Here is a 21,868-nt window from a genome sequence, read left to right on the forward strand (position 1 = left end):
ATCAACTAAAACAGTGCATAAGACCTTGGGTGCCTTTTGCTAACCAGTTTTGCTTTACGAGCACTGGAGCTTGCAGATGGCCCATTGGAGCTATTTTGCAAAGCTGCTTACCAATGGCTGTTATTTCCTTGTATGTCCTGCAGGCTCCTGAATCCAGACTTGGTATTTGACACCTGTGCCCTGCTTTTCCAGCTTCTGCTATGGACATCTGAATACAGTGTTTCTTGGCAGGTTCCTCTCATTCAGCTTCTGAAAAATAGAGCCAAAACTGAGATGCTAAACTGGTGATGGGATACAGTTGTGCTTGGAAGGTACCAGTGTACCTTGGAGTATGGGGGTAAGTGGATAGGACCAGTGTGATCTCAACCACAGCCTTGTCACAGTGCTCTTACAAATACATTGCAGTACAAGTGCTGCAGCAGCGACAGTCTAAGGATAGGAGAGGTGATATTTTTTATTAGACTGGCCTAATGTAAGTGAAAAAAGCAGTTAAACTTCTGGGTTTAAGATAAGAGGATTCTGAGCCCAAAACCTTTGCCTGAGTTTAGTGATGAGATCTGGCTAAGGTCTAAAGGTCCATAAGACCATGACCCACTCTTATCAGGAGCCTAATAGACTCATAAAACAACCTGCCAAGCCAACAAAGCCCATCAGGAATGCAAGGCTTCAAGTGGGATCCAAAAAGGCACTTTAGCAGCTGATGGACTTGGACAAGTTGGAGGTTCCTCAAGTAGAAATAAGTGATCCAAGAGACTCCACTTAGCTGGTTTTGAGGGCTGAGGGAGCTCAGCTATTAATTTTGATCTTCAGGGTGGAATCTGAAGTTACATCTCTTTGTATAACAAACCCACTTTGTGCCTAAGAAACTGGGGCACTTTGGAAGATGGGAAAACGTAGACTGAAAACCTTTATTCATGTACAGTGCCAGAATTATAAATGCAGCAGAATGAGCCCTGATCAGTTCAGATTGCAGGTGCCGCTCTCAGGAGACAGTTTGCATGAGCCAGTGCCTCTGCTCTGAAAGATTTTGGAGTTCACATCAAATTGTCAGTTCAACATTAAGATAGCTACCCCCTTGAAACACCCCACTTATGCAATGCTGTATAGGAAGATGTAAGTGTATGGTGCAGGCTCATGGATGCTGCTGTAAGGTTCAGGCACTAATTTGTCAGTGTAGAAGTCTTCAGGGGAAAAAGGGAACTGAAGAAAAGGTGAGGATATTTACTTTGAGAAGTGTAGATTTACTAATTATGAACCTATTCCAGGAGATTTACTACAGATTTGCTGTGACCTCAGTGTTATTAATCTGTTTTTCTCTTTTGGAGCTCTGTTGCTGTCCTTGAATTAGCCCATGACCTAACAAAAGCATTTAAGCATGTACAGCTTTAGTCATCTACGTGTTTCCACTGACTTCAGCAGGAATGATCAGGTGTTAAAGGCAGCATCCATGCCTAAGTGGTCTGCTGGATTGCCATCTAATGCACCGGGGACAGGGTCATACATACTGTTTAGATTAAATGGAAGAAAAGGGAACATTTCTAACATGATTACAGTCAGATTTCCTTTTATGTTTTGCAGAGGAAAATAGTATGCAAATGCTGCATGTGCCTGCATGGATTCAACCTTTCTTTCCTCTTTTTTGATGTCTCCAGTTTTGACAAACAAGTTGCCTGTGATTGCTGAAGAGAAATTCTCCCTGAGGTTTTGGGCCATGAGGAGGGGCACTGCGGATTTAGGCAGACACATTTACCTGCTTCTGGCTACACTTTCCCACTCTAACACTCTTTCTCCAGTTGCATAGTGGAGATGAGGTGAACTGTGCTTGGGGACTGAGCCAGAATGAAAACTCAGGTGGGGAATGTGCTGCTTTTTTAAAGAAGCCTCCTGGTCTGTTTCACAACCCAATGGTACAAAGAGCTGCACCAGCACAGTGGAAGGAGCATAACCCAACCACTCCATCGAAGTGCTGCCACCAAAACCAGTGTCTGCAAAACCACAGCCTTATTGCCCTATTTTCTCATTTCCTTATTTCCTGTGCCAGCAGTGTGGAAGGAAGGAGAGTCCAAACATGAGTTCCTACTCTCACCCCTCCTTCTCTTTCCCAAACCTTCTCTCTCCTGTGAGGGATGGGGTGAGCAGAAAGCAGCTGGGCATGGAAGCTGATGTTTCTGGCACGGCACTGATGCCTTGTTCTTTTGCTGTATCATCCTGTTCCCAGCTCCAGTTTGTGCTGTGCGTTCCTGTCCTTGTGCTGGACCCTGCTGCCCCTCAGTCATGCTGACATACTTCGTGTGTCCATACTGCAGTTAAATCCTGGGAGCAATCCAGCTGAAAACAAGTATTCTTCTTCCAGTCTTATTTTTCTTCTGGCTCCCAGCTCCCCTCTGCCAGCATGGCACAGGGTGTTCCACACAGGGGAAAGAGTCACTAGGCCAAAGGTTTGTTCTGCCAGACTACAGAGCAAACACGACTTGAAGTATCCAAACAAACTTGGTTTACACAACCATCACTATCTTTCACAGTTAGCACTATCATCAGGGCATTTGATCTCGCTCCAATGCTGGAATCTAATAGGGCAAATTCTGCATTACAAAAAGAATATCCTACCATGAAGCTCATGACATTCACCCATGTGGGGTCTGCAAGTGTGAGCTACTTGGATGCCTTGTACAAGAAATACCCAGCTTCAAGTTTGCTGCTGAAAGTGGTGTGGGAAGGCTGGGGCAAGACACACTGCTTAACTGACCATACATGTGTTGAGGAGTTGCATGCAAATTGTGAGGGTCTCTCACCCTCACCACAGTTACCTTAATCATTGCTGGTAATAGCTTGCCCTGTTGCTCGGCAAGTCTTTTCCCCAGTGGGCCATGCATCCATCCAGGCATCTTGTTCTGGACACCTGTGGGCAGTAGGTGAGAGCCCTGCTCACACAGCTTCTGTCTGTTCACAAAGGCTGACCCCACAGCAGTCACTTGCTAGCTTTGCTGACAGCACCCATATACCCGTCAAAGCATTAGTCTGAGCTCAGGGCTTTAGCAGCTCCTAGCTGGAAGGTGGTGTGTAAAAACAGATAAAAGTGAATTTTCAGAGTGTCAGGCTGTACTGAGTAATCAAGAGCCAAGAAATATGTATGTAAAGTAGGCATATATGACTTAATTCTACCTTTGTGTCACACATCTGTTTTAAATAGTATTACTATGTAATTGCTTGCATTATGCCTGTCCAATAATACCGTTTAGTGTTAGTAATACTTAGTGTTGTATCTTCAAAGTGCTTTACAAAGTAGTTATGAAATGCATAATTTAAGTGAAAACAAGCACCTTGGGCTGGGACCTGTGCTAATGTTTGACAAAGCCTGGCAGGTGCCTGCAGTGCTGTGTAGCTCTGTGATTCACGGCAGGGTTAAACCAGTGAGAACAGCATGGAGTGATGGTGCGGGTGGTGTTCTTCAAGGCACAGAAAGTCAAGACTCCATAAGACTTCTGCTGAATTTGATGGCAGTTGGAAGAGATTCAGATGATCAAGAGGGGGGTTGAAATAATTCTTCAAGTAATAGAGCTTGGGTTTGAAACTGCATCTTCTTTCCTTTCTTAAACAGACTGAAATCTGGCAGTCAAAAGTATTGTATCAGTCAGCAACTCTTGTTTCACTTCAAGGATGTGTTAAAGCAGCCATAACACAGAAGTTAGGAGACAACAGCACAGCTTGAATGCAGCCCTTTGCCTTCAACCATGTCCATGGAGTATTGAAAACAACTGTGTCAGTATACAAACACTAATTAATCCTCAATAAAACAGGTAAACAAAGTACACAAGAAGCACTCACAGGTCAATTTGCTGCAAGGACAGCATGAATTGCTGCAGGTGTTTTCCAACTCAGGGCAATTGTGAGCAGCTTTGACAGCTGCTCTGTGAGTGCTCACGTTCTTGGGCCCCAGCTGAAAGAACACTCAAAAAGGTGCAGGGGTCACTTTTGCCTGGAGAAGAAAAAATTCCTTACAGAAGATCTGGGCTCTAAATCTGGCAGAGTGTCTTCAGACACATCTGTGGGTATAAGAAAAGCTTGAGCAAGTGTATTTGGCTTTGCAGCCTTCAAATGCAGGACCTCACTTCCACTTTGTTAAATTGATGTTTTATCAGCACAGGTGGAGAAGAAATGTGATGTATCAACACTGGAAGGAAGTGCCTTTTGGTAAGTTCCAGTTTTCTTTGGATAGCCAGCAAACCTCTGGGTACGTAAAGCAAAACTCAATCTCAGTATTTGTTTCCTCTCACTTTGTTACAGCCAAAAGCTATCCAGTATCAAATGGAGCCAATCTAATAAATTCCTTCCTCTCTCTCCTCCAAAACCCTTCCTCTGAAGTTCTAAAGAGCCCCCCGATTTGCTCCATATTCACATACCCTGTCCCCATTTACCCATTTAAAGTTCTGGCTGGGCAAGTCCAGGTGATGCTGTTCCTGAAGCTGAGGGAGGACTGAATATGGAAGAGGAGGGAAGGTGGCTCATGCCTTGGATCCGTGCGTAAGCCGGAGGGAGCTGTGCCTGGGGAGAGCTATGGTCGCTGTGTAGGAACCAGAGAAGTCTCCAATTTGTACCCACTTATATTCCGTATCTTCTAAATCTGATTCAGGGGTGCTGCAGATTTGTGAAGTATTTTATTTTTTTGTATCACCGGTGACCCCAACTCTTCCCAGCCCATAAACCGATTCTTACCAGTCTGTGGCCGTGCCTGGCTGTTCCCACGGAGTGGGAGTAGCAGCACTGTCCCTGTTAGCTCTGGGGGGGAAAACACCTGGAAAACCTCAGCATGAGACCCAAGCCTGAGGGCATGCATGCCTGGGGAGCCGGCGGCCCTCCTCTCCCTCTGGCTGGGGCATCCCACGGAGCACATAAGGCAGCCGGTTACTGAGGCGTGCTGGCAGCGACCGGCCGCGCTGGGCGGGGGGCAAAGCTGCGGCAGCTCCCGCCTGCCCCAGACCTGCGGGCGGGGATCGGAGCCCGCCCCGCTCATCCCCATCCGGCGGCTCGGGCCCTCCCGCGGCAGGGGGGGAGGCGGAGCGCGGCCGGCCCGGGCTGGGCAGGGCTGCGGGGGCCGCAGCGGCGCCGTCTTCCCGCCCGCGGGCGGGGAGCGCTCTCTCGCTGGCAGTGACCGGGGCGGGGAGCGGCCGGACCCTCCTCCTCCTGCCCCCCCCCCCCCCCACAACTGCGCGCCCGCCGCCGATGCCAGGACTGCTCCCGCGGTGAGTGTGCCCGCCCGCCCGCGGGAAGTTGCAGCGCGGCCCGCCCGCGCCTTTGTGCGGGGAGCGGCGGCTCTGCCCGCCCCGGCCCCGGCCCCAGCGGTGCCGCCGCCCGCCCTGCCCCGCTCGCCGCCGCTGCTCCGCCGCGCCGGTACCTGCCGCTCTTTGTTCCCCGCCGCCGCCTTTGTTCCCTCGGTGCCGGCTTCACCTTCGGCACCGCCCGAGCCCCGTGGGACGCCGCTGCACGGTGGGGGGGGGGGGGGGGGGGGGGGGGGAGGAGGGACCCCGCCCGCAGAGCGGGTCCGTGTTGTGCCCCCCGGCCCGGCTGCCCCCCCAGCCCCTTTGGCGGGGACAGGGGCAAGCAGAACGAGGCAGCGGCAGGGGTTCTCGTGGCGGAGCGGGGGCAGAGCGGCGGGGCTCGGCCGCCGGCGGGAGCGGGTGCTGGGGGAACTCCCGCCTCCGCCGGGCCCTGCCGGCCCGGAGCGGTGTCCAGCCCTGCGGGACAGTTTCCCCCGCTGAAAGCCGGAGTGGGCTCGTTGTGAGTGACGAGGAGCGCACAGGTAAACGGGGCTGCCCTGCACCTCCCGTCCTGGGCAGGTGCCGTGTGTCGTCGCTTATAAAGTCGCTGTCTCTTGGGTTACGCCTGTGAAAACTGGTGGCTGATACTTGTTCGGGCAAAGTTTTCGGTAAAAGGAGTAACTGCTTTCGTGAGAAAGCCACAGGAGGTACAGGCAGGCGTTTCTTCAGCCGCTGTGTTTATGAGCCCGAAGTCGCTGCTGCTGCTTCTGCCCTGGATAGAACATGTCCTGCTGAGGGTTCACGCTCGCTGTTCTTACTGCATGTGGATTTCTTTCTCTTCCCCGCCCGGTGAGCCAGCCTCCCTCCTGCCTTACCTCCCTTCCCTCTCCCAAAGACTCCTGGCAGCCTCCTGTTTCCTCTCACAGCAGTTACTACTGATCTGTGTTACTGCAGCTCAGGGGGATGCTCTATGTAGGGTTCTTGGTCTGTAACTTGGTGCTCACTTTGTGTCAGGTGCTTCGTGTGTACGGATTTAAGAGCAGCCTCGCTGTCCTCCTTTCACCTCCATGACTAAAGCCAGGCTCAGCCCTCTGCCTGTCCCCTCAAAACAGGGTTGTTGTTATTCTCTGTTTTGCCTGAGAGCTGCTGGAGGAGTTGGGAGGTCGAGCAGGTGCATGCTCAAGTTACTCAGAATGTACAGAGAAAAAACTTGGAGCAAGTTTGTTTGAGTTTCTCCCAGCCTTTGTCAGGTCAGCCACTGTGCTCCGCTCACACCTCCGCTTCCCTCCTTCAGGGTTCCTTATGTCCTTCTCTCTTTCCATCATTTCTACGTTTTCCTCTCCCTCAGCTTTCAGGGCGATCTCTCATCACAGGGCAGACAGACCAAGATGTGAGTGCCATGTGCAGGATATTGGCTCGTCATGGTGACTATTGGCCAAGCTGACAAAACTGTATCTTGGTGGGCGCATTTGTTTACACCTCTGTTCAAAACACAGTTTCCACAGGGGACACACACACAGCCTCTGCCACCTGGTGAGCTGAGTTGTGGCCTTCAGCCATTTCTGTGGTGGCTTTACAGCTCTGAGAAGCAGCACGGTGGTGGCTGGTAGCGCTGCCCACAATAGCAGTATTCACCACCCCACAGGCACACAGCAGGCACCTCACAGTGAAATCAGGGCAGCCTAAATAATTGATTTCTGATGCAGAAGAAGGCACAGCATAGCAGGAGGGGACAGGGAAGTGTGCAGCAAGCGTGAGGCAGCAGGGGAGCAGAAGCCCTGGCATCTGCAAGCAATGGCAGCCAGGACCAGCTGAAGCAGAGAAGGATGAACAGTGACACTTGGGAGCTTGGAGGGGTGGTGAAACATCAGCAGTGACCAGAATCAGTGTTTTGCCCTGTGCTGCTTTGTATTGTGGTGAAGTTTGGGCCCCCCTTGTGCAGGTGCTGTACAAACATGTATTCAGAAGAGGATACATGGTGTTTGTTCTTCCCTTCATAGCGCAAGGTAATAAATGATAATTGCCTTTTTACCCTAGTTATCAATAAAACTGTAAAGTTCCTTTATTTAAACAGTTCTTTACAAACAAGTTCCGGAAACTCTATTTTAAGCGCTGTTGGTATCATACCGTGCTAAGAATTGAGCATGATGTTTTAAGAGGGGCAAAGGAGCTTATTTTTCTCCAGTTAAATCTGAATAAAGTTCATTAAAGTAAATGAGAACTTTGTTGGTGTCAGTAGCACTCAGCCAGTCCTGCAGTGTGCTAGCTACTTTTTATTTATTCGTAAGACACAGATTTTGAGCATAGACACAATGAAGTAATTCAAGAAGCGGCATGCATTACTAGCTAATGATCTAATAGGCTGAAAATGCTTTATCTCCCTAGCTGTTAATTTGAATTTTTATGGTATAAAGGAAAGTAACAAAAGAGAAAATTGCTACTGTTTGTTCCTCTGCAGTTTTAACTGTGGGGGGTTGCTTGTTTCTTCTGATAGGTTTTTGGGCAAAGTTGCTCCATATTTCAGGAGAAAACTGGTTTGTTTTGGGGAAAAATGGGCCACAGTTTAGCCATTTTACTGAGTTCTTTGTACACACTTCAAAACCCCTTTACCAGTAATTAATTCTCTAAATGATGAGTTCAGCCCTGCTCTGTTTCATTGCCATCTGAATACAGAAATGAACTAAAGCAAAAAGCCCAGGGGAGGTGTGAAGAAGCACAGCTTGGAAGATCAGGTATAAAGAACTTCATTCATGTTGGTTTATCTGTAGTACAGGGATATGCCCTTACTCCATGAATCATCTCCTGACATCTGTTTGCAGCGCTGTTTTCTTAGCAACTGTGGCTCTGTTTTAGATCTGGACTCTCAATGTCTGGGTTTGTATGGAGAGATGCGAAGAGACATCCAAACTCCTCCTTGCGAAGCTGTGCCTTTCGGCCGATTTACCCGATTCATTTTCTTCCCTGGGGCACAATAAATACTGGTTTTAAAAGTCTGCCAGCTGAGATGCTGTTTCTGTGTATGCGCAGAGATGATTATCTGTTGCTTACCACAACTGAAGTGTTTCCCCAACAAGATCTGGCAGCGTGGGAGAGCGCCCGTCAGGTTGCAGAGGGCTGTGTTGTTTCTCTTGTCGAAGGAGTGAGCCCCGTGTGCCACCACGCTTGCTCTAGCTTTCCCACAGTTTGTTTTGAACTGTCGTGAGACTTTAGATGTGGGTGAGGACATGGTCTTGGAGGAATACTGGAAATGTAGACAGTGGTGGCAAGGACCCACTCCTAGCAACGTGCCTGTTTGAACAAGTAGTCGGATTAGGTGGTGGGATTATACGTGTGGAGTGCTGTATGAGTAATGCTTCAGGGCTGGATCCATAAGATGTGATTAAAGGCAAGGTGACATTCCATACACCTCTCACCTAATCTTTCTTTGCCTGAATTTCATCCTTGGCCAGTGTGGGTGGAAGACTCCTGTAACTGAAACACAGTTGTCAATATAGCCCCTAAGAGATGCAGTTGATCTGATTTTTCCCAGCTGTGCTCTGTGGAGGGGGTCAAGGCTTCAGTTGGGTTTGGAGGATTTTTTTACTTCGGCTGATGTGGATGAATTGGTCTGGAGTGTAAATATATGTCTGGGAGTAAAAACGGTATGTCCATGCTAAGGTCCAGGCTATGTTCTCCCTGCTTCTTCCTCTGCCAACATGCAGCTTCCCCAGGAGGAGTGGGAGATGATACCTTCAGTAGCACATGCAACTACTGGACTATGAATCAAAAATACAGTGTATGTTACCCCACAGGACATGGGTTTGACTGTCTTATCTTTCCTGGGCTGACTTCCATCCTGTGGAGCATGAAGGGTGTCATCAGCAAGTGGTCACTGTGAAGGATGAATGTACTTCAGCTTGGCAGGGGACAGACCCCTGATGTCTGGAGTTTTTGTCTCCAAAGACATTGCAGAGTGGAAATGAGAAGGCTAACAGTGTCTCTGAATACTGGCCAGCTTCCTGTGACCTTCATGGATCACACACAAATCCCTGTGTTTGTGGGGAAATGAAGAAGACAGGCTTTACAGATCACCTGAATCACAGTGTTTGTAGCAGGGGATGAAGCAAGCAGCTTCTATGGAGATGCAAAAGGGCCAGGATGGGGACAGAAGAGGGAATGGGGAAAACACTTCTGTTTAGCTCAGCTGCACACACAGGAAGGGAGCAGAAAGCTGTTCTGGGGAAAGGGCTGGTGCAGAACAGGCTCATATCTCCCCACAGGAGGGGAAATGGGGCAGAGCTTTGACTATGGACTTAACTTTGGTCTCTGGTCTCTCGTAGGGATGCATGTTTGCTTTCTGACCTTCCTGCAGCCTGCTGATAAGTCCCTACATGATATAGCAGCACAGATTGGCTCAAGAGGTTTTTAGGGAATTGCTGACCCTGGTACAAGCAGTACTGTTTGTGGCCAGGGGTGGGGAAGAAGAGAAAAGAATGGTATTAGTTATTGGAGCTTTAAGACTCAGGCTGTAAGTTCTATCAAAGGAAATGGCAATTAGGATGGAAAACAAAGCACTTGTAATTCCTTTCATGGAAACAAAGGGAGGGGACAGAAATGTGTGTTTTACAGGAAAAAGTTTTGCTTTCTAATCTTTTGGCCTGTTGGTTGCCAGGAGAAAGACAAGAAGTTGGTGAATGATGGAGTGAAAAGGTGTGGCAGGGAGGAGAATGAATAGGCTGCTGAGCATGTGCCTTGCCAGTCTGTGGCAAGCAGCCTGTGTACAACTGGCCGTGAAAAGGTGGAGATATTTCAGGAATGGGTTCAGTACAGTTTGCGTTAATGACACCTGTATTTCGTGTTGGGTTGGCTTGTATTGACAGTAACCACCAAAATTATGCAGGGAAAGAAATGAAACTGCTCCACAAGCAGCATGTCCTGCTTCTTGGAGGCTCTTGTGTAGTGGGCAACATGGAGCTTTGCTTGCACGAGTAGTTGGTAAAAGCTTCAAGTTCAATGTCCAAATGAAACTTTTACAGGAAAGCTGAACCCTCTCTGTGAAGGTGGTTTCATGTTGTATGTGTTACAAAATGTTTATGAGGGAGGAAGGCACAGAGCACTTGCACAGTGTATCCCTGCTGGAAACGACCTTTCTCATTTAAGTGTAAACTGAAGGGGGTGCTTGTTTGCTTACTTTCTTTCCCCCAACTTAAAAAGATGACATTAATCTTGCCCAAAACCAGAGTAATTATCTGCATGAGAGACAGTTCTTCAGACTACTTTCGTAGTCACTAAAGAGGAGCAAACACTTTTGGGCCGCGATTCATCCATTGTTATTTGGATTATCTAAAAATCATCAGATGAACTGCCCTAAAAGTGCCTGTTTCTCTCCATTGTTTCTGTGGAGTTCAAATAATGAATGCATATGGAGGCATCTCTTGTGTAGCTGTTTAGTGTCAGGAGAGCTGAATCTCAGCCAGAGTGTCTCATATCCCAGCAGAGATTCTAGGAGGGCTCCCAGTGTTCTCATTTCTATGAGACTCTGAGTCTGTGTAGATCACACAGCTTAAGGTGGTGTGCCTGGACTGCAGACCATGATGTCCGGTTCAAAGCCATTCTCTTCCTCCCCTGGTTGGTCATTGGATTCGGAAAAGCTTCAGGTTGGACCTACAACACCAGACAATCTTCTGCTATAAATAAGAGGCTGAAGGGGATTTGTGAAGTGGCTTTTTCAAGGTCACACATGAGGTTAGTGGCAGAGATGGAAGCAATGAGGACGACCGCAGGCTCCCAGAGGTCTGTTCCTTTCCCTGCCCGTGCTCCTCACAGCTGCCTTGCAATCTGCTGCTCTCCTGGGGGTGAGACCGGCTGCCTGGCTCTTGGAGATGGACAGAACCCAGTAGGTGTTCCTTTCCTTTCTGTGAAAACTTTCTGCAAAATTACATAGCTTGTTACTCATCCTCCTTTCCCTTCCAAAAATCCATAGTTCGGGAACATATATATACACCTATATATATGTGTAGCCTATATATAGGCTTGTAGTAGCCTAAGACAGCATGTGTGATTGTTCAGTGATGTTGAGATGATATAAGGAGACTCTCTAAACAGACATCTAAACCTTGCAATGTATATCTAAATGCAAACTCAGGTAGCTCTGGTGCCGCACAGGGAGCTGTGACCTGCTCTGAACTGCTATGGCCACTGCTGTTGTTATTTAGTGGCCTGGAAAAACAAATCACTAGCTTTTCTGGAAAAAGCCTAACTTATCTGTGCATGTAAACTAAATAGGGTAAGGATGAAATTCCTCCTGTGGGGAGAACTGGTTTACAGCAGAAAGACTTCTTTTGCTAAATGAGCTGTCTCGGGGGAGAATTTGTTGATGGGATTTGCTTGAACAGCAGAGATACGGAGTACAGGTGAGTACTCAGTGTTAAATGCATCCTGTGCACTTCTGATTTCAGACAAATACTAGGGCATTCTCACATCTTTTTTGATACATGAGGAAGAACATGGTAACTGTGAAACAGAAATAATGCGTTGCCTGAGCCAGTATTTGATTCCTCAAGCTCTGCTTAGGGGGTCCGTGGGTGAACTCCAAGAGTCACAAATTGCAATTTGATCCCAGGGAGAACAGCTGGGGAGAGGAGGGAAAGAGCAAACTATTAAATAAGAACTGGGAGAAAAGCCAGTCTCAAAAATAAACATTGAAGATCAATTCCAGGTATTTCCTGGTATTGTCATCCTGCTTCATCAACCACTCAGACTGTAACAAGCAGTTAGTCTGTTTGCAGACTGGCAGGTTTAGGGTTATTTTGGTTTTGGGGTTTGGATTTTTTTAGAGGAAAAAAGGTGCCTGGTAGATTGTTTGCAGCATTGTTTCTTACATGGAACTGGGTGGGATGTTGGTGATGAAATGCCCTTGGGATGGGGAAAGCAGAGCTTGTAAGAGGGAAGCAAGAGAAGAGTCAGCTTTGTTTTGGAGGAGTGAAAAGACTGAATCTGAATTTTCTTCCCAGTCACATGCTCAGGGCACCTCAGCAATTCCTAAGGGGGAGGAAGCGATACCTGTGTAATGTAGGTGAGCAAACACTGTTCCTGCAGAACAGTTGTGCCTGACTAATGCTGTAAGTAGACTTGGAATAATAATTTCTATTTACAAATAATGTTTGCAAGTAAAGGCTTCACCTTTGAGAATCCTGGAGGTTACTCTGAACATGTTTCTTCTTCCAAAGATTCTCTGAAAAGCCAGTCCAGGAGTTTACTGTACTGAGAGCCAGTGCATGATTGTAAGGAAATTGAAGCATATCCTGTTCCAGGGACTTGCACTGGCAGTCACACGCCAGCTCCTTGCTGGAGTTTCATACTGGACGACAACTCAGAGAGGTGTGTCTTTCCAAACAGTACAGAGCCATGCTCTGGTGGGCTGGAGTTGGGTTGGGCAGCCAGCCGTGGCTCGCAGCTTACTCACCTGCTTGGCTGTGGCTTTGCTTCGCTGCCTGGCCCAGGAGGGAATGGTACGGCAGCTCTGTTTACGCAACACACATTCTCTGTTGCTTGACTGAACTTGTGTATAAGTAACTTCTGTTTTAGTAATATTGCTGCCTTTCAGTGAGGGAAATGCAGGGAGCTCATGGGTGTTCATCCTCTTTTGTCTATGTTGTAAGAAATCTTGATTCTCAAAGAAAGCAGCCTGAACAGCTCTGTGATTCAGACATTGATAAGGAGACTGTCATCCTGCATGTGCAAAAGGTGAATGCATGAAATAAGTAAGGCATCCTTTAGTCTGGTCTATTTCTGATTTGGAGTCCTTGGCTTTGCAATTGCCATTGGTTTGTTTTTTTTCAGTACTATTATTTTGCATAGTGGGAACAGTTTATTCTAGCAGGTTATTGAGTAGCACCAGGTTCTTTTTCTTGGGTTGCCTATGTGCAGTCTGCCTGTTTGGTCCTCTCTGGAAACAGTGTTTGTCCTGTTTTTCAGTGCGCACAAGAAATTATTCTGCAGGCTTGAAACTATGCTGTAAATCAGAGATTTGTGTTTGTATGGGCCAGCTAATTCTTTGAAAGCAGAGAAACACATTGGATTTTTCTTAAGCAACAAACACAAGTGCTTTACCTGGCCAAGTGGTGCAGATTCTGCTGAGTTGCCTGAGTGAAGCACTGGCTTTCTCCTGCTGCAGAGGGTCGCACACAGTCAGTGTGGGAGACACTGTCATCGAAGGGCCCTCTTCATGTGTGCAGAACCAGCACAGGCATGTGAACATGCATGCTGCACTTGCTCCTTTGCCCACAAACCTTGAATTACATGGGGCAGAAGGCATAAAAACCAACCAAACCAGACCCTGGCTATCACTTTGGAGGGAATTTTCAGCTGGAAAAATTACATGGACATAAAAAACTCACACGTTGGAGGGGCAGCCCCTCCGTGTCAGAGTGGAGGTATGCTAGGGGAGGAGTGAGAGTTTTCATTGCTGTAGCCTCTGTTGGACATGCTTGAGAGAGAAGTTGATGAATTCACAGCTGCCAGGCTAGGACCTATTATTTAAATTGGAATTTGTCCTTCAAATATGACAAGCTTCATTTGCTGTTTGCTTGACAAATCTCTCTTTTGTGTTCTTCTGACTGTATAAAACAGCAAGCACTGCTGGAGAGAGCTACTTGCAGTAGATTCCTTTTCTCTGCTATATTTAGTGATCAAAACAAGTTTGTGATCTTTACAGGAATACTGCCAAAGCAGATAGGTTTAGCATGAGATATGCCTTTTCTCTTTTGGCTCCCAAATACCCACTGCGTTTTGCTTTCCTCCCCTTTCCTGGCACCATCAATGGCTCTGTGCGCAGAGGTCTGTTGTGCAAACACTCCACTGCTGCTTCCAGTGATTTTGCTTAGTAAGGACAAGTCCCTGCTTCAGTGAAAACTCCTGCATTTAGATTGCCACTATCCTTACCTTTCCCTTTTCTTAATTTCATAGAATCATAGAATAGGTAGGATTGGAAAGGACCTCAAGATCATCTAGTTCCAACCCCCCTGCCATGGGCAGGGACACATTTCCTGGAAGAACAAATTACTGCTCTTCAGGAAGATCTTTGGGAACAAGATCAGCCTCACAGTTTAATTAACTCCAGGCTTTTTATTTCTTAGGCGAGCTTCACTCAACAGAATAATCTGTTTGTTAACTGTCTACTGTTTCCTTTATCTGGGGGAAAAGAGAGTTAGGAAGGCAGTGGAAAGGAAACATTTCAGTTCCTCCAAAGGAAGAATGTTCCTGGGAGCCTGATTCTCATTAATATCATGTCATTAATATAAAGCAGGTATAGTTACTATATGCTGCTACTTTAAATACCTTTTTACACCATGTAAAGTGGTTCCAGTGTTAATGGGAAGCTGGCTGGGAATCTCTATTAAAACATGAACCAAAGAATCTCAGTTGCAATCCAGGGAAAAGAAAGAAACATTTGTAAATAGAAGAAAGAACTTCCGGCAATACTTCTTGCCTTCTTAAAGCCAGCAGTGTTGTCCAGTTTGTTCTCATCAGGCAGTCCCCTGCATGAAGGTTAAACTTGCTCTGACTGCAGGCAGTTCCCTCCCCTTTCCCTTCTTTATTGTAAAACCTGACCCTGAGCCAGGAAGCGCTGAGGATGGGGAGCGATGAGCTGTGGGAGCGCTTCACTTTTGTAATGGGAACTGCATGCCTGAAGGTCAGAGGTCTGTCTGTGCCCTGCAGTACTAGGACTGCTGTAGCCATGCTGCACCCTTTCCCTTTGCTTGAAGGAAGTCAGGCAGAGTGTGGCTACTCAGTGCTGTGCCTGGCCACTAGCCTTGTCTCAGCTTATGTAGCTGAGGCAATGGGGACAGGTAGAGGTATCTTCTGTATGAAAATGCAGAAGGGCTTGTAGGAGTGAAATGACAGCAGTTGTGATCCTGTTGCCTGCTTTCCTCATTACCCAAGTGGGTAGGAAGGGGTTGTGTTTATGCACTGGATGCATTTCCCAGGTACAGCGCAGCTCTTGAACCAGCTTGTGTTTCGCATGCTGTTTTTACAATAACCCTTCCCCACAGCCCCGTTATCTGCGGGAAGCGGCCTTGGGACTGCGGCGTGGCTGGTGTGCTGGGCGGCAGGGAGGCGTGTGAATCACCCTGCTTTGAAAAAGCTTTTCCTTTCTGGCCTTGCTGCAACACGCCGTATAAACAACACGGCTTTTGCACAGCATTGGAGGCTTCCGGGCATTGCACAGGTAGATTTGGGCTGGGATGTACTTATGGGCTGTGTGTTTTGGAGACTGAATTGTCATCCAACCAATTGACTTCAATGGAGCCATTGAGTCACCATAGTATTTTTTGCTTCCTGCATAGCAGTGTACCCAGGGGTGATGGAAAGGCATGGCATCAGCTTCCTGAGCTTCCAGCCTCATCACTCCCCTTTTTACATTAACAATTATGATTTTGAATTCTGAACAGTTCTTGCTTTTATTAACAATGTGGGAAAACTTGTAAACCAGTTGAAAACTGAATGTTTTCTCCAACTTTTGTAAGTATGCTTTAAAGCTGTATTTCCTATTGGGAATAGATAAATGTGAGATAGGCTCTTATTTTGGGGCAAGCAAATACATCATGCACAGCCATATGTCAGCTTTTGTGGTTGTGTGAACAAGGCTTAGCTCTATTGATAAAAGCATTTGTGTGTGTGTTTGTTAACAACAGCATGTGGTTAGTGCAGTTCTCAAACTGTGTAATTGTACCAGGATGACATATATATTACCAACCTGCCCAAAAAAAAGGTCAAGAAAGATACTTTTCTAATCACGTTTTTAAACTGATTAATACAATGAGAAGATCCATTGTGCTTCTATCATAGAAAGTATTACTGATGTGTAAATCAAAGACAAACCAGCAACGTTTGCTGGCCTTAAAAAGTGTTGTGGCTTTTGTATACTCATATGCTTGTCCTGGCATGTTTTCAAAAGCTATAAATAGATCACTGGGAAGTCCCTGGACAACAAAAATGTACTGGTGGGTGTCATAAATAAACTAATAAGAGATGACTTGGTCTTGCAACTATTATTCTTTGCAGAGTCCTTACTTGTGCATGTAGTTTCAGTGTGTCGGTTCATACAAGGCAAGGCTTTCTGTGGCAGTCAAGTGTAACTTTGTGTCTATCTCTGGTTGGCTGCAGATCTAATGTTCTCTGGGCTTAGTTCATTCTGAGTAGAGTTGTTCAGCCTTTTCCAGGCTTTTCCCTTTTCAATTACTTCATTCTTCAGCTACTGATAGCTGAGGAAGACCCAAGGCTGGACTTGTTTCAGTGTTATTCCACACAGTGCAGACCCTTTCTAATGCCATGTGCTCTAATACCACTTACTAAAAGACTGGCTGATACCCATCTGACTGCTGTAGGATATTATGTAGGATAAGAAGGCTATAGCCTCTTTTCCCTGTCACCTTCAAAGTGATGGAAACCTAATGGAAGCCCTTTTCTTCCTCCAAGAAAGTGCAGAGAATGTGCCATTATTGCTTACTGGCTGATGAAAAATACTTTTTTTCCTGCCAGACAGAGAGAAGTTGTCAGCTCCTCAAGTCGGGAAGTTGGGGTAGATCTGTCAATGGCTCTAGCCTTATTTTTGCTACTTGAAGATCTGGTTTTTAAGGGAAGGGGATCAGTATGTTTGCTGTGTGATCCCATCCCTGCTGTTGACATGCATACAGTCTGAGATCACCCACAAAAACAATATTGACAAGCATTTTAAATGTGTAAGGAATGAACTTCAGTCTCGAGTAGCACCTTAAGAAAACAGAGCATTTTAGTACATAGATCTTGGAAAATGCATGCTTTCCTTCATCCCCACCCCGACACAGGGTACAAAAATGTTGAAACCCTTGTGAAAGAAGTGTTGAAAAGAAAGCATAACCGTCAAAATTAAGTGCTGTGTGAAATTCTGACTTGAAAGGTGTGAGACACTGGAAGTGGGGGAAAAGAAAATACTATAAAAAGTCAAAACCCCAAACTAACATTATATAAGGGATATGATTTAGATTCCAACAGTATGCCTTTAGGGAGGCTGTGACAGATTTAGGGAGAAACAGTTTGGCAAAAGAAGGCATCTCAGCAGCACTTTGCAGGGTTCAAGACTTGTACTTCTGAACGTTACTGCTTCTTTCTGAATGTAAAACAAATTGAGATCTTTATTAATAGCCAGAAAGGAAAAGGGTCTTCAGCCACTTTGCATGGTGGAGCTATTTCCTTTGGACTAGTTCACCAAAGATAAAAATCTGCCCTTTCTGTTCATGAGTTTGGCTTGACTGATACATGAGTAATAATCTGTTGCTAGGAACAGACTTCAGTTTACGTGTAGAGGCCTCTGTGGAAGGAAAGTCGAGTCCCTGAGTGGGTCATAAATAATCAGTGGCACTTCAAAGGAGGAATAATAAAAGCAAGCGGTTGGAGATGCCATGCAAAGATGTCTGCAATTCCTATTGCAAAACCAGTGGAAAGCAACATAATTGGGAAAATATGGGGCATGTGTCTACAAAGGCAAAACCAACAAAGCAGGGATTTACTATCAGTGGGTGATAATACTCAGCTACCTCTAGTTGGGCTTGTTTACAAGGTATCTGCTGCTTTCAGCTTTAAGGAGTGTATATCTGAGCTAATTTCATGCCATATGATTTTCTAAGATTGGCTCCCAGGGAGGAGTCTGAGAGTACATTTGTGCAGCAGGCTGCAGCACAGTGTAGGGGTACACAGCAGTTATCAGTAAACTCAGAAGCTGAAGACTCTTACCTGGAACAGTGTTGAAATCACACCAACTAGTTTACCTTGCTTACTAGTTAGATTGCACAGCTGTTTTGTAGAAGTAACCTTAATTAATTAATGCAATGAACATTTTATATTTTTACTATAGTTACATACATTGTTTTTGTCATACAATGAGATCTTACCATGCTAAATACGTGAAACAGTGGAAAGGCAAGGTTTGCAAACCACCCCAATCCAAATTGTAACGTTGAGGCTATGCAGTTGTTGCTATTGAGTCCTCCAAATCCATCTGAAACTTTTTCCCTCCCATTCTTATGAGACAAGAATGTCCTTACAAAGACCCTGCTTAAGAAGAGCATCTCTTAGGTCTCACTGGGACTTAAGCCTCACTGGAGACATGGTTGTTAGTGTTGTTTGTTCTTATGATAATAGAATGTAAAGCTTTGGTATATTATCCAGTTAGTTCCTTGAGATTTGCAGTCTGCTACTTGCTCTTAGGTTTCTCTCTGTCAATGTGCTTGTGCCAGTATGTTAATTTTCAGGAGGTTTTTTTCACTCTGCTGGTTAATTTCATCCAAACTTGGGAAAGGAAGAGAGATTCCAAGAGAGTGAAGTTGAAATTACATGGTATGACTGTGCTAATCTAATTCCTATCTGTATTTTCAGCTGGAGAGGTAAGGGAGAAATATTCTCTTAATACCCACTAGAGATTTGAGTTTCATGAGTGCCCTTAACAATGGAAAAGATTTTGTTGATGGTTGAACCATTTGAGCTGCAGGTTCAGCCCAGGTGGTCAAGAAGATACACGTTTGGAGAACACCACGGAAAGCTTTTCTCTTGATGAGGACATATATATTGCACCTTTCTTGCATGACTTCTCCCATGCTGAAGATGAGCTTGGACAACAGTTCTGGTGCAGTTCATATAAGTTAAACAACAGAAAACAAATCCATTGGAAAGAAGGTCCCAGTGTTCCTGGAATTTTCTCTTTGGCTCTATGATACTTCAGAGGTTACCCCAGGGTGTAAGCAGTTAATGCTTCCCACATTAATGCTAGATTCTCCAGAAAGAGGGAAGGACATCATTCTCTTAATTTTTTGTTTTATTCCTGCTGAAAAGGCATGGTGTCATTCAAAAACATTTGATTTACTTTAAGCCCTTTTAATATATATTTCCTAGTTGTCCGGCATTTCAGGGGAATGTAGGATTGATTGGTTTAGCTGTGCAGTTTTTTAGTTGTTGTGAAACAAAATAATTGACTTAGTTTATGAAATAGAAAAGTTGATTGTTCCTACTGCTTATGAAAAGCATTGCTAAGCAATCTTACGGATAGCTTGACTGTTTTAGACTCTTCAGAGATTGCTATGGTATAGTTACATTAATGTGCTTTATTTGAATGAAATTCAGGGGCAGGGAGGGCAAAGGGACTATCATATTGTTCCTGTATAATCACTTCTCAGACAATCTGTACCTTGTAGTTTTTAAGGAATACTAGTATTACTAGGAATATTACTCCAAGAGCGTGTGTGCCTCCCTTTCAAACCAGCTGTGGAGTCTTCTCCTCGGACAGGGCAGGAATCAGAGGCAGGATGAAGTGTTGGGGGTATGCTGTGTTGGGTAGTGAATGAAGGGTTTCAGGGACATGAAAGCTTATCATAAACTTACCTTGTATTAGCTGTGCATTTTTGTAACCCGCACTGTGGATTTGTTGGGTGGATTTCTACATGTAATTAAAAAGTAATTTAAAACCCCACATCCTGTTGGGAAGGAGGCCTTAGTTTGACCTTAGGAGCATATGCTTGCCTTTTTTTCTTTTTTCTTTTTTTTTTTCAATTGTACATGTTCTATAATAATGTGCCATAATTTAAGTTAATTAATTACTAAATTAAGTAACTTAATAAAAGTTAATGCATTAAAGCTTATGTACTTTCTGATTTAAAATCCTGAAAGTTTTATTAACTTCAGCTACTTTCCTGCTTTCATGCTTGGAGATCTGAACTGAGTTTGGGGTCCCATCACATGAGGTGCAGTATGGGCACATAAAAGCAGACACTATGTACTGTGTGGCTGTATAGCTGCCGTAGGATGGGGACAGAGGAGGAACAGCCACAAAAGGTTAAAAATGCATTTTGCTTGTTTATGAAACTTCCATCAGTGCTGTCCATGCCTCTTCCATATTTTCCTGTTATTATTGAGGAATTTTAATGCCAAATCCTGCTCTCTTTCTCTGGACTGTGCTGCCAGTGACTCCAGCATTGGAAAGGTTAGATGAAGATTACTTGTCACCATCTCAAATTTGGATGTGTTAAAGTTGAACAGATGTGTTTTCATGGGGGATTTTGTGCTGCTGCTTTTGTGCTTTAAAAGAAAATCCTTAATTAGTGATTAGTTTCAAATAAAAAATAAAGAGAATAAACATGTGTTAAAAAGAGGATGCGTTGTCACTGGTGTGGAGTGCATGCCCCAGAACCACAGGAACATAGATATATACAGAGTTTTGAGGATGTTTTGCTTGTAGGCTATGCTGATGTGGCCATGGTGGTTGTCTGTACATTTGCTTCTAGTCCTGCCCTCTTGCTTTACATGATACCCAATTTAAGTTATAACCTCAGGTTCAAATTCAGGCAAGCTCATTGATGTTACCCATGGATTCACTGTTATCCAGGACTTACTATAACATAATCATTTCTGAAGGCCTGCATGTTGGCCGCTGTAAAATTCAAGGCAGACCAAATGAAACTCCTTGTGTCCCGAGAGCAAAAAGCAACAGATCTGATGATGTGGTTTGGATTTTGCTTACATACTTCCCATTTGGGTCTTGCTGCTAACTTAGTAGACTTCAAGGTGGCAATCACAAAATCAAATTAAAGGCATACAGTGATATCAAAAAGGTTTTAAGGCCATCTGTCATTTTGCATATTTAGATTTTGGTTTTGTATTGCCTGTTCTTGAGAGAAAGGGAAGGAGTTTCCCAGGAAAGATTGCATTGCCTTGGGCATAGGCAGTGCTGCTGGCAGAACTGGATTCTTGATCAGCCCTTGCTCTTGCTCAGTTCCTGCAAGATGTTAGCCATGGCACTTAAACCTGTTTTTATCAATGGTATCTGTGTGGTTTTACCTAGTTGTCTGACTTGTGAATTGTACTTCTGGCTTGAGAAGATAGGACTTCTCTAAGTTCTCCAGGGTTAAAGTCCAAGAGTGCCTTTATTAAAGGCAATTTGTTGTCTATTTCTGAAGAACTCTGATCTTACAGACACATAAAGCTTTTGTGCTGCTTGCCAGTATGGGAAGGCTTTGTTAGAACCCAATATTTATCATAGAACACCATGCTGAAAGGGACCTCAAGTATCATCTGGTTCAACCTTTCTCGGCAAAAGCACAATCTACCAAGATGTCCCAGTACCCTGTCCAGCTGAATCTAAATTAAAGTGTCCAGTGTTGGGGAATCCACTACTTCCCTGAGGAGATGATTCCAATGGCTGATTGTTCTCATTGTGAAAATTTTTCCTCTTGTGTCCAGTCAGAATCTTCCTGGGAGTAACCTGTGCCCATTACCCCTGTCTTTTCTATGTGACTCCTTGTAAAAAGGGAGTCTCAATCTTCTTTGTTGCCATCCTGTAAATATTGGAACGTGGTCTCCCTTGAGCCTTCTTCTTTCAAGGCTACACAAGCCCATCTGTCCCAGCCTTTCCTCACATGGCTTCCCAGTCCTTTATCATCCTCATGGCCCTTCTCTGAACCCTCTCCAGTCTGTCCACATCTTTTTTTGTATGGCAGGGACCCAAACTAAACCCAGCATCCTAGGTGTGGCCTGACAAATGCAGAGTGGGACAATGACTTCTTTATCTCTGCTGGTGATGTCCTTGTTGATGGAACCCAGCATCT

Source organism: Melopsittacus undulatus, chromosome 4 (genome assembly GCF_012275295.1).
Source record: "Melopsittacus undulatus isolate bMelUnd1 chromosome 4, bMelUnd1.mat.Z, whole genome shotgun sequence".
Taxonomy (NCBI): Eukaryota; Metazoa; Chordata; class Aves; order Psittaciformes; family Psittaculidae; genus Melopsittacus; species Melopsittacus undulatus.